Consider the following 13,527-nt stretch of genomic DNA (forward strand, 5'->3'; position numbering starts at 1 on the left):
AAACCAACAACGGATCTCTCATAGATAACAATAGTGGTACCACAGCTTACATTTGTTAGTATTGTGAAGAACGAGGCATGGTAAACCCCTTTTATCATGAAACCCCTATGATGAGACAATACAAAACGAAACAAAAGATAGTGCTGGGCAATGACACTCTATGGACCGAAGGGGCTCAACAAGCTACTGGCATAGAGCAGAGGACAACTACAAGCACTGTGGCTAATGATACAGCTGGACACAAACCCAGTGGCATCACTAGAGGGTTCAGTGGTGCAGCCCACACCTGGTGACACTCCAGAAAGGGGAGACACGCAGTCAGGCCCTCCACCGTGCTCCCCTCATGCCATCCCCACATGCACTTCCACCATACACCATTCCTGCGCTCCCATGCATACCCTCCCTTATGACTTCCCATCCCCCACACCATCCCTGTGTTCTCCTGTATACCATGCCCCCTGCGCACTCTCTCACCTTCCTGCACCATCCCTTCACACCCTCCCATTCCCCCACACCATCTTCACACTCCGTCATGCGCTCCCATCTACTCCCCACACTGTCCCTGCTTTCCCCTGCACTCCCACTCCACCCCTTGGCTAATCCCATGCTCCCCCCATGCACTCCCCCGTGTTGTCCTGGACAGGGCAGCATTGGGGAAAGGAGTGCACGCTGCCCTGGAAGCCCTGCTCCCTGCACTGGGTGATAGCAGATGCAGGGACGCCACTGCTCAAGCCAAGAAGGTGTTCAGCTGTTACTTAGATGTGCTCAGAAGTGAAAGAAAAGTTTGAAACAGCACAACACATATTATAGGGACATGGAATGTGAGAAGCATGAATCAGATGAACATAGACCCAATACAAATGAGCATGAAGCGCCAGTTGCGCACTGTTACGTTGGCCCTGCAGTGCAAAAAGAACCCAGTTTTTCCGGGTTCTTTTTCCTCCGTAGGGAAGCCGCATGGTTTGGCAGCTGCAACTTCCCTCTGGAGGAAATTAGGCTGCTGGCAGGCAGCCCTTTTCAGGCGGTCTGTCCCGCGCCATAGTAAAACAAGAAATGGAACATATAAACATGACAATAATTACAGATGAGTCAGCTAAAATAGACAGGAATAATACAGTTTGAGTCAGATAGGTATGCAATGTTTCACTCAGAAAATGAAAATCTAAGAAGAAATAGAGTGGCATTAATAGTGAAGAGAGATGTAGCCAAAGCAGTCAAAGGATACAGTGCAAAGCCTGCTGAAGCAATATCAATAATACTTCAAAGAAAACCTAATAATATAAACATAATCCAGGTTTGTGCCCTATCTACATGGCCAGAAAAAGAAAAATTAAAAGAGTCTATGCAGGAAGAAATTGATCACACATCAAAACAGGACTTCTTGTTAATCAGTGGTGACTGAAATGCAAAAGAAGGAAACAGCAGAATCAAAGATTGTAGGAAAAGTTGGCCTAGGAAACTGGCTGACTGAATTTTTCAAGGCCAACAGTTTATTGCAAACACATTCTTCAAGCAACCCAAGCAGTGACTGTATACATGGACATTACCACTATAGAAATCAAATATACTACATAGTTGGAAGCAGAAAATAGAGAAGTTCCATTCTCTCTGCAAAAACAAGACCAGGTGCAGATTGTGCCACAGACCATGAAGTGCTAATATGACGAATTAGAGTTAAGCCAAAGAAGAATACTAAATCAACCATCATGCCAAAATACAACTTGAAGAACATCCCTATAGAATTTAAAGATAATGTAAAAAATAGATTTGCACTTACGTCTACTTGGCCAAGAGCTGGAAAAAATCTAGACTGAAGCCAGTGACACTGTCAGGGAAGAATGCAAAAAGACATTTTCTGCAGACAAACTGAAAGAGAAGCCTCAAGGGATGACAAATGAAACTTTTCAAGCAGTTAAAGAAAGATGAGAAGTAAAAGAAAGAGATGACAGAAATAAGGAAAGAACACAGAATGTAACTGTTTGGTGTCTTGTGCAGAGGGACAAAGAGAACTACTGTAATAATGAATGCAGAGAAATAGAATGTGACAACAAAAAGGGAAGAACAAAAGACCTCTTCCACAAGATTTGACAAATCAGAGAGAAATTTAAATGAAGAGTGGAGATGCTATACAACCAGCAGGCAATCACATTACATGCCAAAATACAAATACAGTGGGACCTTGTTATCCACTGGGGTCTGGTTCCAGGATCCCCCGTAGATAACGAAATCAATGGGTGCTCAAGTTCCATTAAATATAATGGCAGAGCAAAATGGTGTCCCTTATATAAAATGGAAAATCAAGGTTTGCTATTTGGAATTTATACTTTTTTTTAATATTTTCAAGCAGTGGACACTTAAATCCGTGGATAAAAAATCTGTAGATAAGGAGGGTCAACTGTAAAAAGGCAATACAAACAATACACTAAAGAACAACAGTGCGCCCAAACCATGCACGGACGCGTTCTACGTGGCTTCCAGCTTACGCAGAAGCCGCTTGGGGAGGGAAACAATGGCACACGCACACCCGCAGCACACATGCGCTGCTCCGCCACATGCACGCACCCCATTATTTCCAATGGGGCTCGAGCATAGGCAGATTTTCCCTTACACGGGGGGGGATCCGGAACAGATCCCCCGCATAAGGAGAGGACCCACTGTATATAAAAGAGATGAGAGGATGACAGAGTCATTCATAACCTATAATTTTAGAAAGTAAATGGAAGTTATACTCAAAGCACCTGGGAAAAATCAATCACCAAGAGCAGATGGCATACCCATAGAGCTGCTTCCAGCTACAGAGACAGAATCTACTCTACCAATTAAAATCTATCAACAAATATGGAAAACAAAACAATGGCCCACAGAATGGAAATGCCCAATATACAGTGTGCCCTTTTTTTGGCGGGGGATCTGTTCCAGAACACACCCTGTGTAAAAAAAAAAGTGTATGCTTGAGCCCCATTGAAAATAATGGGGCTTATGCATGGCGTGTTGGTGCGGAGGCGCATTGGCGTGTTGGTGTGGCAGCGCAGTGGTGCACACGCGTCACATGTATGTGCCCCATTATTCTCAATGGGGTGCACTGCTGCTTGTGCCCTGCGGGCTCCTGTGGGCTCCCTAGCCGTTTTCAGCATATGCTGAAAGCCGCATGTGGTGCATCACGTATGACGCGGGCGCACTGTACATTTAATTCCCCAAGAAAGGGGACACTAGGGATTACAATAACTACAGGACCACTGCATTAATTTTACATGCAAGCAAAGTGATGCTAAAAATTCTACAACAAAATGTTTCACCATATATGGAGACAAAGAGAACTACTGCATACTAGATGTCCAAACTGGGTTCAGGATAGGAAGTGGCACTAGAGATCATATTGCAAGCATACACTGGATAATGGAGTGCAGAAAATAATTTCAGGAGAACATCAGCCTGTGATTTATAGATTAGAGCAAAGTGTTTGATTGTCTAGCTCATGAAAAACTTTGGATCACTCTTAAAGAAATAGTTTTCCACAATATTTGATTATTCCAGTGCTCAACCTGTACTCAGAACAAGAAGCTAACATCAAGAGAGAATACAGAGAAACAGAATAGATTCCAATTAGCAAGAGAGTTAATTGGCAAGGGGAGTACATTTTATCCCTCTATCTGTTTAACTGGTATGCTGAACATCCTACATAAAGCAGGATTAGATTCAGAAGAAGGAGGCATGAAACTTGGAGAAAGGCACATCAACAATGTAAGGTATGCAGATAACACCATAATGCTAGCAGAAAATAGCAAATACTTGGAATGATTAATGAAGAAAGTGAAGGAAGAAAGCTGAAAATAAAGAAAACAAAAATACAAGATCACAGATTATTTACATAACTTTAAAGCAGACAATGAAGACATTGAAATAGTTTTAAAATTTCCATACCCTGACTCAGTCATTAATCAGAAGGGGGACTGCAATCAAGAAACCAGAAGAAGACTACGACTTGGAAGGGCAGCTATAAACAAGCTAGACAAGATCCTGAAATGTAAAAATATATCACTGAATGCTAAAGTTAGGTTTATCCATAACCTCATATTTCCCATTTTTATATATAGTTGTGAAGCTGGATAGTGAAGAAAGTGGCTAGGAAGAGAATCGACTCATCTGAAATGTGGAAATGGAGAAGTGGGTGGCTAAAAAAGAAAAAAGAAATGGGCCCTAGAGCAAATCAAGTCAAGCCTAGATAGCTAAACTGAAGCTTTCATACTTTGTCTATTTCATGACAAGACATTTCTAGTCTTTTCCAAGACAATAATTCTTGGTAACTTAGAAGGCAGCAGGAAAAGAGAAAGGCCACATTTCAGATGAATAGTATCAATCAAGGAAGCCACAGCTCTGAGTCTTCAAGACCTGTGCAGGGCAATAGATGATATGGTGACTTGTAGGTCTCTAATTCAGAGGGTTGCCATAAGTCGAAGTCAACTTAATGGCTATTTTTCCTGGAAGCCTGCACAGAAACTTTCCATTCCTTCTTGTCTCTATATCTGGAGGATGAACTTTGATCCTGAAGTGTAAAGATGTATCACTCAATACTTAAGTTAGGATTGTCCATGCAATTGTATTTCCAATTTCTATGTATGATTATGAAAACTGGGCAGAGAAGAAAACTCACAGGAAGAAAATCAACTCAGTTGAGATGTGGTGGTGGAAAAGAGTTTTACAGATACCTTGGACTGCTCAAAAGACAAATAAATGGGTCATAGAGCATTTCTCCCTAGGAGCCAAGATGATTAAACCAAGAGTATAATATTTTGGACATATCATGAGAATACCTAACTCACTAGAAAGGAGAATAATATTTGGTAAGGTAGAAGGCAGTAGGAACACTGCATTACAGTTGGATAGATTCCGTCAAGCCACAGACCTGAATGTGGAAGACCTGAGCAGGGCTGATGATGTTTGAGGTCTCTCATTCAGAAGGTTGCCATAAGTCGACTTGACAGCAGTTAACAACAAGGTTAACTAGTATTTTATCTGGAGCTACCGCTTGCATCAGCACAACTTTATCAATGAAACCATGAGTACTTTCAGATGTAACAATAAATATTGTTTACTTTAAAGAGCAGGAACTGCATGCAATATGGGCAGAAGTATCCCAGGATGAGGATTCATATGGAGCAACCATTACATCCATAAACTCACTATTGCTAAGGCAAAAGGTGGGAGTAGATTTTTGCTGGTTTCTCCAATAGTAGCTTATTGAGGGGAGAAAAAAATGCACATCATAACCAGTGGGAGGAAATTAATTATGCCAGTTCCAAGGCTTAAGTATCTGGGAGGCATTCTGGAGGGAAGGGGGGGGCTCAGAATAAGCTTATCAAACATGCCTGCCTCACCTTATTCTGACCCCGACACCCCAGAAAGATGGCTAGTGGGTCAGTGAGGGCCACATCAGATTTTTCCACCACTGTACCAGAAATATATCTGCTTGCAGAGTAAGAGATCTGAAACATCATACAGCCACCCTCCCAGGGAACATGGGATTGTTCCCTTAGTCAAATATTTTATAATTACATTCATAGATTTATAGAGGCAGAGATCAACAATTTTTAGAATTACTGGTTGTAATTTCCACCCTGAATCAGAGGCTGGCATTGTGATTTCTACTAGTCACATTGGCCCACTATATGAAATTTACTATGCAACATGTAGCTTTTTTCTCCCTAGGAATGTAGAGCTGTTTGTCCCTATGACTTGTTCCAAATTATTTACATACTTGCATCTTGCTGTTCTGAGTAAATCACAGGGCCAAACACTTATTTAACTCAGAACTGTTTCTGTCTCAGCGCTTTAATCCTAATGTGGATGCAGCCTATTTGAAATGTCCCACCCACAGTGTGCTGTTTTGGGAATCTCAGCAGGGAACTCTGGGATAAGTGCCCAGAAAGCCTCTGAACAGAGTATACAATGACTTTTAAGTCAGACAATGCTAATGTGAATGCAGAACAAGCCCATAACAGTTTATACTAGGCCATCTGTGTACAAGATATGGTCACACTGCCATTGAAATTTTCCACAGTAGCCAAGCATGTGTTATGACTTCATCCACATATACATTCAAAAAGTGGTAGTAGTGTACCACAGACATACACAGACACAGAAGTTCACAATGATGTGCCATATCATTAAACTGAGAAAACGAGGAGAGTGAATGAAACTGAAATTATATAGACTTCTTCTGGATCATATGGATCATATTGTCATGGATTATTGCACCTACACATTACTCTATGTATCCACGCATTCACTCTCCATAGTTCTGCAGAAGGTAACTGGATATCTCAGTCATTATTACTTGCACCCTCCCCCCAATCAGGTAAACAATGTATTCACGTCATCATTACATATTTAATTGCCGTCTACATGGTTACAACCCAGAAGGGCTGAGATCCATGTATAAAAGGGTCCTGTCTAGAATTGACAAACTGAAAACTGGAGGTAGCTCCTGTAACTTTTATGGCTGTGCAGAAGACATCATTTCAGCAAATGTGGCTTGTTACTTGGTTGCATTACAAACAACACCTGCTGAAATTTCCTGACCTACACAACCATTAAAGGTACAGGAGCCCTCTCCAGTTTTCAGTCTAGTAACCTTAGTCCTGTCAGAACCCGTGCACCAATGAATCAGCAAGGGTATATGTAGAAGGATTTTTGCATTTATTACAGGCTATAGCCAATACTGAAGAGATGCAGCCTTCATTGTCCCTACAGCATTCAGCTGTGCTTTTGTGAAATCTGTGGGCCAGCACACAGTACCTTCCCTTCACAAACAGTGCCCTCTGGCAATGAAAGCATGGCAAGTTCCCATCCCTCACAGCCCAGTCATTAGCTCAGCAACCAGAGCTTGAAAAAACTATGTTGACTGGAAGAACCAAGGAGTTGTAGTCCAAAATCCCAGCTCTGCCAACACAGATTGTCAGACAGCACCTATTCACAGCAGCTATATAGCCTATCCCAGGCTGTGCCCAATGTTCCTCTTTTGCCTGTTTAGAGTATCTTCTCTGATATTTTATACTTCACATGAAGAGTTCAAGAATACACCACATCTTCAGATTGTACCAACTGTAAAGTCTGATGGCTATTTTGAGTAGTGCAATGAGTTTAAAACCAATATTCTGGCCAGGATCTATTCTGAACATTTGGGAAAAAGTGTTTAAATACAAGCATTTATAGATTTATTACGATCAACTGATCAAACATCACAAACATCAATCAACAAACATCACAATGAATCATCAAATTGTAAAAGTAAATAATAGTTAACATTTCACATAAAATTATATGAAAAATAAAAATAAAATGTAAAAGTATAAAATCATTATAAATGTATGAAATCATTGTAAAATTTTAACAGACTAAAAAATATTATGAACTTTTAAGAAACCATCTTACAGACCATTGCACCTGCGCAAAAACTGGCCACCCTTGTTGTTATTACTAGGAACTGGTCTACTAGCAAATAAGATACAAAAAATTCATCAGTTCTTACAGGAAAACAACTAAGAATTGGATGAATAAAAATATGGTGATAGCCATAATAAAAAGGACAATACAACAATACATAACCTATAGTCTCCACTGTACCAGTTCCACAGGGGCATATGTGTAGATCATAGGGAATATTATTGTATCTCCCTTCCAATAAGGCTGAAGGTAGAACATTAAATTTTGCTAAAGTGAATGCTATCCTATGTTTTGGAAGGGTTAGAAGACTCAAATGGCTCAAACGTTTAAATACAAGCACTTATGAATCACACCTGTTAATTTCATAGGATTACCCATTTTGCTTCTTCACTATCATATTCTAAAATCCTTGTCCACATAGAGGAAGAGGAGGAGGAGGAGGAGGAGGGAGAAGAAGAGCCCACATGCTCTTTTGTCAAATGCTGGGAAGTTTAGGGTGAGGAGGAGAACTGAGCAAGAAATAGGGAAAAGGCAATTTTAAAACCACATTGAAGGAAATGGCATTTAATATCCCAAACTGCAATATTGTAGGGATATTTGGACCTAATATTACACACACACACACACACACACACACACAATACCTGTGACTGGGGATGAATTCATGAGCACCCAGTTTCTTTGTCATTCTTTCAAAAACAGAATCTCTAAGTAGCTGCATGCTTCAGTCCCTATAGCAACTAACATGAATGGAAAACTGAAATTATTATTTGAGTATAGCAAGGATGAAAGCCTTTAGAAATTTCTGGTGTATAATGCTCTCCCAGGAGTAGCTGCTTCACTTCCCCATGCCCCTTTCTAAAGCAGATACATGCCATAGAATATATAGTCCAAATCTGAAGAGATGGGACATACAGAGGTTCCTTAAATGTCATTCTTGTAACCTAAAGAATGGTTTGAACACTGCAGAGAAAGGCAAAAAGTGAAAGATAGCAGAATGAACTTACCATACTCAGACCCTTATTCCTAAAGCACAGTGTCCCATATATGCAAAGATACCACATATTTGGTAAACTGCTAGGCAATTAAGTCCCACAACCTCAACAGGTATCCCATTGGTCAACTGTGCTTCTAAAAAAAGGTTCTTCCTAACACCTAACATTTCTACTGTGGCTTAAAAGCATTGCCACAGATCCAGTTGCAGGCAATTGCTCAGGGATAAAAACTAGTGGCCCTGGATACATATATCTGTGGGCCTCAAGTGTGACATCTGGACAGTTAAATAGAATAGAAAGAAAGAAGAAACTTATACTAAAAATTGAGGATGCACATGATGATGTACAGTGCATCATTTGCAAGCATAGAACATTTTCATGTTTCTATAAGAGGATCTCGTTGCTGGATTGGTACAACTTTTTCTTGTTCCATCCTCAATGTGCAAATGAAAAAATTTTGTCCTATGCATGCATGTATGAGCAACTCTGTTAAAGATCTGTAAAATGGTGGAAGCCACACTCTTGCTTTTCCATTCATTAGAATCAATTATATTTTGGAAACTGAACTTAGCAGAGAAAAGGGGAGGGTTCATTCCATGAGCCACCTATGAAACTGAACATACTTATAACTTTATCATCTTTTTGGAACCCAGGTTCTATTTCCAAACTGGAGTAAAGACTATTACAGTCGTCCCTCCATATGTGCAGACTTGGAATCCGTGGTCTCGCTCTTTGCAGGAGGGACAAACTGCTATCTTTAAAATGGGTTTGCGTGTACCATGGGCATGTGCACCATTATTCTCCATGGGACTCGCATATGTGTGAGTCACCATTTTCGGGGGGGGGGGGGTCCAGGACACATCTCCTGCGAGTTGGGAGGGACGACTGTATTCATTTGACCATGCTCTCAATCTTTCTTCCACACTACCACTTGGTTGAAACAACAAGCAGTACACTGGACACCTAGCCCAATGGTATCAAACCAGTGGGAAAGAATTTATTGCCTTCAGCAACAGAGGGCTGCCAGTGCAACTACTTACCAAATGCATACCCTATTGTTCTTCTTCATCAATACTCCCCCTTCAATTTATTATACCACAATTATACAAGAGCCTACCAAAAGTGCAACACTGTGGAGCCATTATTGAGCACCCTTTGGGTTCAATCGGTCAACCAGTTACAAATCCATGTAATAGTTACCTTGTCTAGCCCACATTTCACTAGCTTGTTTGCAAGAATGTCATGGGGAACCTTGTCAAAGGCCTTACTGAAATCAAGATATACTATATCCACAGCATTCCCTTCATCTACCAAGTTGGAAATTTTATCAAAGAAAGAGATCAGATTTGTCTGGCATGACTTGTGTCTTTGAAACCCATGTGGACTTTTTGTGATTATGGAATTGCCTTCTAGATGTTCACAGACTCTCTGTTTAATGACCTGCTCTAGAATCTTTCCTGGTATTGATGTCAGACTAACTGGACGATAATTGTTGGGATCCTCTTTTTATCCCTTTTTTAAGATGGGGACAACTTTTGCCCTCCTCCAGTCTGCTGTGACTTCTCCTGTTCTCCAGGAGTTCTCAAAGATTATTGCCAATGGTTCCAATATTATATTTGCCAGTTCTTTTAATACCCTTGGATTTAGTTCATCTGGCCCTGGAGACTTATATTCATTTAGGTTAACCAGGTATCTCTTCACTTATTCTGTGCTGAAATAATTCCCCTATTCTGTCCTCTGCTCCATTATCCTGAGGTTGAATGCCCTTTGCCTTTTCTGAGAAGACTGAAGCAAAGAAGGTGTTGAGTAATTCTGCCTTTTCTCTGTCCCGTTAGCATTTTGCCATCTTCTGCATGCAGTGGCCCTACCATTTCCTTCTCCTTCCTTTTGCTGCGGATATATCCAAAAAGCCCTTTTTGTTGTTCTTAACCTCTCTAGCAAGCTTGAGTTTATTCTGTGTTTTAGCTTTTCTGACTTACCCTCGCTATTTGTTTGAATTCCTCTTTGGTGATTTCCCTATTTTTCCATTTCTTATACATGTTCGTTTAAAACTTAACTCAGTTGAAAGTTCCTTAGTCATCCATCCTGGTTTCTTGAGACACCTCCCATTTTTCATCCTCATTGGAACTGTTTGAAATTGTGCACTCAGTATCTCCCTTTTAAGAAACTCCCATTTGTCTTCAACTCCCTTCTCTTTTAGTATTGCTGACCATGGGATCACCCCCAGTATTTCTCTAAGTTTACTAAAATCAGCTTTCCTAAAGTCTAGAATGTGTGTCTGACTATGCCTGGCTTTTTCTTTCCACTGTATAACAAACTCCAGGAGAACATGGTCACTTCCACCTAAGGATCCCACCACTTGCACCCCATTAACCAAGTCATCCCTGTGGGCTAGGATCAGATCCAAAATAGCTGATCCCCTTGTTGCCTCTTCCACCTTTTGGACAATGAAATTGTCTCCAAGGCAAGTGAGGAATTTGCTAGACCTTGAGGATTTGTCTGAGTTTGACTTCCAGCAAATATCAGGATTCCTGAAGTCACCCATCACTACTACATCTCTCCTTTCTGAGTGTGTAGTCATCTGTTCTAGAAAGGCATCATCCAATTCCTCCGTCTAACTTGGGGGTCTGTAGTAGACTCCCACAATAACATCCTTGTTGTTTCCCTCCCCTTTAATTTTTATCCAGATGCTCTCCACCTGGCTTCCAGGATTGATGTCCTGGAGCTCTTCACTGGTGTAAATATCTCTGACATATAGTGCTATTCCTCCTCCTTTCCTGTTTGGCCTGTTTCTCTTAAAAAGATGGTACCCCTTTATTTCTACATTCCAGTCATGAGGCTCATCCCACCAGGTTTCAGTGATGCCTATTATATCATATCATTGGAAGTCTTCTGAAGGAGAAAGAGGATGTTAGATCTCCTCCTAATGCTTTTGGGGAAGTGGAATCAACAGCCAACAAGGAAGGCGAGGATAATCCAATCTCTCTCACTCAGAATCCCTGCTTGAGGCAATCATGCAAAGATCTTGGGCATGTGGCATTGGTTCTGAAGCAGTACCAGTTAGAGGTGTTCAAGTGGTTTCTGTCTACTTCAAAGACAAGTAGTAAATGAAAGCAATGCTTGTAACTGCAGCAGAAGCTGGTGGATTCACTGAGGTAGACGGATTAGAATTATGATGAGTGTAGAAGGTGAAGGCACGGAATGATCCATACAAGGTGGATGGTGGTGGTGTGCAATCAGATTTCAGTACTGAAGCTGCCAGTGGCTTATGGCCGAAGCTTGATGGTGGTGCATGTATGATTTGGTATGAGAGATCACTCATTCAATTTCATGGTATTGGTGTGGACAGTAGCAATCCCAGGAGAGAGGAAGATTACTTCATGGAAAAGTAGGATAAGGCCAGGCATGGATGAAAGGAGTACAGATTCAAAGCCAGCCAATCTGGAGGGTCCATGGAAGACAACCTTGGTATCAGTGAGGATGGGAAGACCTCATGCTCCAATTGACGATACCTAAAGAAAAGCATCACATGCGGTGATTGAGATAGAGATCAGTGTCTAGGAAAAGAAACACACATGTCCTCTGCTGAAGGAGACTAATGATACCGCAGCTCTTGGGCTGAGTGGACTGAACAAGGAAAAGGATATTGAGTCCAAGGGTGGGTCAACCATGGAAAAGAACTTTGCCCTCTGAATGTGAAACAGTGTAGTGTACTGAAGATCCAGAAAGTGGAGAACCTTTTTGAGAAAAGGTTACAGAGACACTATCTCCTGAGGAGGGAGAGGAGGCGCCACAGGAACATCAAATGGAAAAGCCTTCTTTAAATTAAATAAGTAAGTAAGTAAAAGTTTATTTATATACTGCCTTTATAAGACCAAGGCGGTTTCCAACATACATACAACAATACAGCAATATAAAAACATCAAAACATAGCATTAAAACCCTTTTACAATAAAACAATAAGCACCACAATTCGTGCCAGCTTGACATGCTGACGAAGGGGGCGAGGAGAGAATACTTTAGGGGTCAGGGAGTCAGGGGTAAGCTTGCTCGAACAAGAATGTTTTTAACCCCTTCCTAAACTGGGTAAGGGAGGCGGCTGAGGGGAGCTCAAAGGGCAGCGCGTTCCAGAGGCTGGGGGCCGATATGGAGAAGGCCCTCTTAGTGGTGGCAACTAATCTGGCCTCTGGAACCCTTAACAATTGCTGCCCAGTTGATCTGAGTGTGCGGGGCAGATTGTACGGGGAGAGGCGGTCCTCTAAGGCATTTATAGCTTTGCTGTTGCTCTGTGCCCAACTTAAGACAACCCTGTGAATGAGATAGCTCCCAGAGACCCAGTCATCAATTGTCCTGATCAGGCTTTACACTGAATTGATTGATTCAATTCCTTGATTGAATCAATCCATCACTAATGTGGTCTTCTTCTTTCCCTACTTCTTTTCACTTTGCACAGCATTATTTTTTCAGTCCCTTTTATCTTAGATAGTAAAGCGAAAGACATTTTAAATACACACACACACACACACACACACACACACACACACACACATATATATATATATATATACATACATACATACATACATACATACATACACCTTAGTTAACTAAGTAGATGTGTTCCTGGGCATTGCTTCTTTAACAGAAAATTTGGGACCAGAGGAAGAAATAACATAGAAAATAACATGGATAGTTTCCTTGATTACAAACAAAAGAAGAGCAGTTTAACATGTTTCAGCAAACTTCGCATCCCAAACTAACATGTGCACATATCAAAAGAAATAACCAGGGGCCCATACAGACAGGCCAAAATAAAGCTGCTTCGGGTCACTTGGAGGTATGCTGTTTAAATGACACACACATCTTAAGAGGCCAGAAGCTGCGCCAAAGCTGCCCTCCAGTCCTTAGGACTGGAGTGTGGCTTTGGCACAGCCTCTGACCTCTTAGGACGCATGTATCATTTAAACAGCTTACCTTCAAAGTGACCCGAAGCAGCTTTATTTTGGCCTGTGTGTACAGGCTCCAAGTCAGGTAAGCCTTGCATAAGTAAAGAAATCATTCTCAATCCCTGAAAGACCACTTGAAAGCT

Source organism: Sceloporus undulatus, chromosome 5 (genome assembly GCF_019175285.1).
Source record: "Sceloporus undulatus isolate JIND9_A2432 ecotype Alabama chromosome 5, SceUnd_v1.1, whole genome shotgun sequence".
Taxonomy (NCBI): Eukaryota; Metazoa; Chordata; class Lepidosauria; order Squamata; family Phrynosomatidae; genus Sceloporus; species Sceloporus undulatus.